We start from the raw sequence: 6,070 nt of genomic DNA, 5'->3' as shown, positions 1-6,070 counted from the left end.
ATCTCCTTTAGTAGACACTTCCACTGCTTTTAAGTTAGGGACTTTCTTCTCTGACCTTACATGTTGCAGTTCATAAAATGATACCCCCAAAATATGGTGCCTTGGATGCTGATCACTTTGAAATAAAGGAGATTGGTAGTCCTCAGAAGCAAGGTTTCTCTGACCTACTTCTGCCCTCCTATCTCTTGTTCTTTTTTCTCCTCTGAAGCCAAAGAGTGAAATTAGAATTCCTCTTTCCAAGGTGGGGCATGGAAACTAGAAACTGTCTTTTCCAAGACAAGCCATAAAATCTAGAAAGCTCACTTTCTCCTTTCTCCCTTAAAGACCTGCATTCTAGAGGGTTTTTGCCTCACACCTGGTAGGAAGAATGTCACCCAAGAGGCCAAGAAGAATCTGAACTGACAGACCTTGCTGGGTTTCCCCCCTCAGTCCATTGGTTGTATCACATTTCTACATGGATGTCTGTTCATCAAACTTAAGCGTAAACAGTTTTCCCAGGGTGTTTGCCTCTTCATTTCTGGAGGCTCCCATTTCATGTAAAATTGATTAAATAAATTGGTGATGCTTTTTTTTTGTCTCTCTCTCTTGCAGTACTGGGATCAAATCCAGGGTCTCATCATGTGAGGCAAGTGCTCTACCAACTGAGTATACCTCAACCCACTTTTCTTTTATTATTCTTTTACTATAGGAGTGTGGGTTGTGATCCTGGGGAGGGTGAGGAAACCTGTCCTACCTTTTCTACTCCTATACATAACACATATTACAATGTCTGACCATATATGTTGGTTTACTAAATTGAATGGAGTTATACTTACTATATTGCTTTTTTTATTTTTTTGGAACTGGGGATTGAACCCAGGGGTGCATTATCACTGAGCTACAACTGCAGACTTTTTTATTTTTATTTGGGGAGAGGGTTTTGCTAAGTTTTTCAGGCTTGCCTCAAACTTTTTGATCCTCCTGCCGCAGCCTCCTGAGTTGTGCGGTTATAGGAGTGTACCACCATGCCTGGCATAATTTTTTTATATATATTGTCTATTTTTTCCTTTTTTTTTGACCAGGGATTGAGTCCAGGGATGCTTAACCACTTAGCCACATCATTAGCCCTTTTTATCTTTTATTTTTTGAGACAGGGTCTCACTAAGTTGTTTAGACCTTTGCAAAGTTGTTGAGGTTGGCATTGAACTCACGATCTTTCTGCCCTAGCCTCCCTGGCCACAGAGATTGATATTTTACCTGTCATTTATCTGACCTATTCATTCTATGAAAAAAAAAAAGTGCTAGAGTGATAGTATACTACAACTCTTACCTTTACTGCCACTTTTGCTTAGGTGACTCACATCAGAATTTGTATTCCGTGAAATGGTTTATGAGTTATTCATTCCCATATGTTTTAAGAAGTGAGTACTTCAAATTATTAATGTATATCCAAGTTAACAATATGTACTTACTAATCCCTTATTTAACTCTTCTCTAAATTAGGGGTAGTTTTTAAAAATAAGGCAACATAGAACAATAAAGTTGTAGGTATAAAGAGAAGAGGGCTGGAGGTGAAACTTGGTGGTGGTAGAGTGCTTGCCTAGCATGCATGAAACTTGGGCTAGAGCCCCAGCACCACAAAACAATAATGAAAAAAAAAAAAACATGAAAAAGGAGATCAGAAACTATGGAAAGCCACAGGGGCCCTGTTAGGAGGAAGCCGGGTAAGGCAGTAAGCACGCTAAGTGGCTCTGTGATCTGTGGTGGGGAAGCCAGAAAGAAGAACCCACAGGACTAATCTGCCTGATTGTATACATCACAAAGTTTGAACAGACGAACTTCCTCTCGCCCTGTAGTGGGGATTGAACTCAGGAGTTCTCTACCACTGAGCTATAACCCCAACCCTTTTTATTTTTTGTTTTGAGACAGGGTCTCACTAAGTTGCCAAGGTTGGCTTCAAATCTGCACTTCTCCTGCCTCAGCCTCCCAAGTAGCTGGGATTACAGGTGTGTGCCATTACACCTACCTGAACAGACAAACTTTTACTGTACTAAGTTCTGAGAAAAACTTATTACATGAAACCTTACATAGAAAATAGTGGATAAGGTAGTTGATAATGTCTTTGGCTGTAATCTTAAAAAGACATAGAGGTGTAATTCATATGGCTGTTTCTTTCCTAAAAGCAAGGAACTAAAATTAATCCAGGATACTAATTTCTGGGTTCAAGTTTGAAACAGAAATAAAACTCAGGGGTCTAAGAGATATGGACTGACAAAACAGTCTTTAGGCTGTTTCTTGTTTCATTTGTTCAACGTTGACAAAACTGTGGCTATCAGTCTATCACCTCTGAAGTCACTAAAGAGTTCCGAGCTCACTGAAGAGTAAGTGTTCTGTTGTTGATTGGAGATCGGAAAGCGATAAATGTCATAAAATTGGCAAAAGTGATGACTGAAGGGCAAACCACTTGTCTGATTAAAGAGAGGCTTGCCCATAAAGAGAGCCCTGAGTGGCTGGAACACATGCTGTGCTTGTTAACAAATGATGTTAGATGTGGCACATGCCACTTTTCATTTTCTTAGTTTTTGACCTGTTCTGGAAGTTAGACTGCAGGCACACCATTAGGCTTAGTATGTCTAAATCATCTAGTTCTCTCCAGTATTACTAATATGCAATTCTGAGTATATTAATTCTCCAAAGAATTTTGGTGTGATTTTAATAAAAATAGTAAAACTGTAGGTACAAAAAGGACATTAGAAACTATTGAGGGAAGAGGACAAACAATTAGACTGGGAAGCTGGGGTACAATTGTGAGATAAAGCTGACTTCATGGGAGTGTTATGAGGATTAAGAAGAGTAACTTGTGGGAAACAATTTCCCATTGTCCACTCACAAATGCTCAATGAATATTAATCTCCTTTGTTCCTTCTTTTTCTGTAGGGTAATCATTGAAGCATGTATGTATGTATTTATGATACCGGAAATTGAACCCAGGGGCACCCTACCACTGAACTACCCCTCTGATAGGGGCTCATTAAGATTCTGAGGTTCGCCTTGAAGTTGCTGACTTGGCCTCCCAAATCTCAGGGACTGCAGGTATTCACCATCCGGCCTGGTTAGTGTGTGTGTGTGTGTCCCACCCAGGGCCTCGGGCATGGAAGGTTAGTACTCTATCACTGAACTACATCCCCAATCCTGTCACTTACTTTTATTTTCATTCCTGTAGAACTTTGTACAACTAGACAGGAGGCAAGACTTATGTAATTGTGTATTGAATTTATTTTGAACGGTTTTCCTTGTCCTAACAAGTTAGGAAAAAATTGTAATAATGTGGTTTGTAGAATATGACCTGCTTAAAGGTGAAAATACTTCCATGTTACGAAAAAAGCCACATCCTCTAAAGTAATGCGAGTAGTAGTATTATTCCCTCAACTAAGTCTTTTTGGAAAACTAGAACTTACTCCATTGAAGCTGTCATAACTCAAAACTTTTGGGATCTTCTTTCCTTTTTTGTGGAAAGAAACAGTGCTGGCAAGATGACTAAAAGGACAGACTTTGGAACTCTGGGCTTATTGGTATTTGATCCAACTTCTATTGCTTAGCAGTTTTGTGGCCTTCAGTAAATGAGTTTGTTTTCTCACCTATAAAGTAGGAATATCAACAGTATCTATCTTATAAGAACATAACATATAAGAAATTTAAAATATTTTTAGCATCTAGGGTGGAAATTGTTAATACTCAGAGACACAAAATGAACACATGCCAAAGATTTTATTTAATGAGAGAATCAGCAAAGTGTTAAAACTTTTTCACATGGAGATTTGACCTTATTTTCAAGAGGACAAAACTTGGGGCTGGGATTATGACCTAGTGGTAGAGCATGTGTGAGGCCTTGGTTCAATCCTCAGCACCACATAAAATAAATAAATAAATAAAATAAAGATATAAAAAAATCAAGAAGAAATTAAAAAAAAAAAGAGGACAAAACTCATTTGTACTGCCATCAATAGGAATCATTGCATAGTGAGCCAGGAAATATGCACATTATTTTAAGTTTTCTATGCCAATTTTTAAATTTTATTTTGAGACATGATCTTGATAAGCTGGCTATACACACACACACATTTTTAAGTTTGTTGGCCTCAAACTTGTGATCCTTCTGCTTCAGCTTCCCATATAGCTGGGATTATTGGCATGCACCACCACACCCAGCTCCTATAAGTCAATTTTTACCTTTTCAGGGTTGTAAAATGACCTGTTGGAAGACATGTGTGCATACTCCACAGGGAACAAGCATTCTATTAAAAGGAAATCTGGTGATCTCTTCTGCCCATTCCAAAACCTCAAATTCTCCCATGCAGAGGGTTGTCGAGATTTACAAGTTTATCTACTTAATGCATAAAGTCTGATTCATAGCAAACACTTAATCAACACTAATTATTACTAGTCCTTTCAGAATCTTCAGTATAGATAGTATGTTCCTTTAAATTCTCTCAGCAGTTTTTTGGCCTTGTAAGGAATATCCATTTTTTTTTTTAAATAGCTGAGTTATCTGAAACCAAATCTATTAAATAAGTACAGAATATTGATTTTGCTTTTATAAGAATGATGTTTTTGATTTGGGGTACAGTGGTAGAGTGCTTACTTAGTGTCTGGGAGGACCTGGGTTTGATTCTCAGAATCTCCAAAAAAACCCAAACCCAATTAAAGAATAAAGCTTTTTTAAAAAAATATTATGTGAGTACTTTCACAGCTGGTTGATCAGATATATTTAAATGCCAATTCTTTAATTCCAAATGTTCAAATAGCTAAGACAAGCTATTTGAAGAACATATTTAGAGTTGATATCTGTGTTTGCTTTGAAATTTACTCTGAAAGCTTTATGGTCAACTTTTAAGTATTGTAAAAGGAAGGTGCATTCAAGGGAGGTGCTAGAGCTGGGTTGACTGCAGAGGCTGCAGCATCAACCCAGTTGATATATTCTGCTGGAACAAACCTGTATAGACCTGCAAGAGTTCTAAAGAAGAGCTATCTTACAAAGGGACAAGCTTATAATAAGGGATATTGTTGTCTGGATACAAGGTGTCCCTGTTAATGCAGGAATGTTTGGCGGTGAAATGATTGAATTGTGAGAGCTGTAACCCAACCAGTTCAACCTACTTTGAATGGACTGACTGGGTGATAACTGTAAGCAGGTGGGGTGTGGCTGGAGGAGGTTGGTCACTGTGGGTGAGGCCTGGAAGACTTCATCTTCCCTGCAGTTCCTCTCTCCCTTCCTTTTCTGCTTCCTGGCAGTCATGAGTGGAGTAGTGCTCTTCCACTAAGCCCTTCTGCCATGATGTTCTGCTTCATGGTGGACACGCCACAATGGTGTTGGCCCACCATAGACTGAACCTTGGAAACCATGAACTGAAATAAATCTTTCCTTCTCTAGATTGTTGTCAGGTATTTCGGTCAGTGATAAAAACCTAACATCAAGGAAGATGTAATTATTTGATGAAAATGTTCTGAAATGCTTTCAGTAGTGAGTTTTTAACAATAAAACAAAATAATAACCATTAAAGTTAAAGTCAACGTCAATTAAACCATATCATTTCCCTTCCTACTTGGTTTTGAAATTCAACTTCCCCTTTATTTACAGATAAACATATCAAGTGAGTTTTCCTTTGAAGAAACAACTTAGGAAATGGAACAGTTCACCTTGTGGTTTTAGGAGATAACATCATCTCCCCTGTGCAGCTTGGCATGTGCATGTCAAGAGCTGCCCAAGAAGGTGCGAAGTCCTGCCACTCAATGTAGTCCCTGGACCTGAAACAACTACACAACTTGGGAGCTCCCTAGAAACGTGGAATCTTGGAATCCATTCCAGATCTTCCAAATCAGAATACATGTTTTTTTTTTTTTTAATGCTAGCGATTGAACCTAGGGCCTCTATCACTGGTCCACATCCCTCTCACCACCACCTGAATCTGCATCTTAACATGATCTCCTAGTGATTGATATACACATTAAGACTTTATTGGGCTGGGGTTGTGGCTTGGTGGTAGAGCACTTGCCTAGCACATGTGAGGCACTGGATTCAATCCTCAGTACC

Source organism: Marmota marmota, unplaced genomic scaffold (assembly GCF_001458135.2).
Source record: "Marmota marmota marmota unplaced genomic scaffold, marMar, whole genome shotgun sequence".
Taxonomy (NCBI): domain Eukaryota; kingdom Metazoa; phylum Chordata; class Mammalia; order Rodentia; family Sciuridae; genus Marmota; species Marmota marmota.
The sequence above is the reverse complement of the archived record's forward strand: the minus strand, read 5'-3'. Positions refer to the sequence as shown.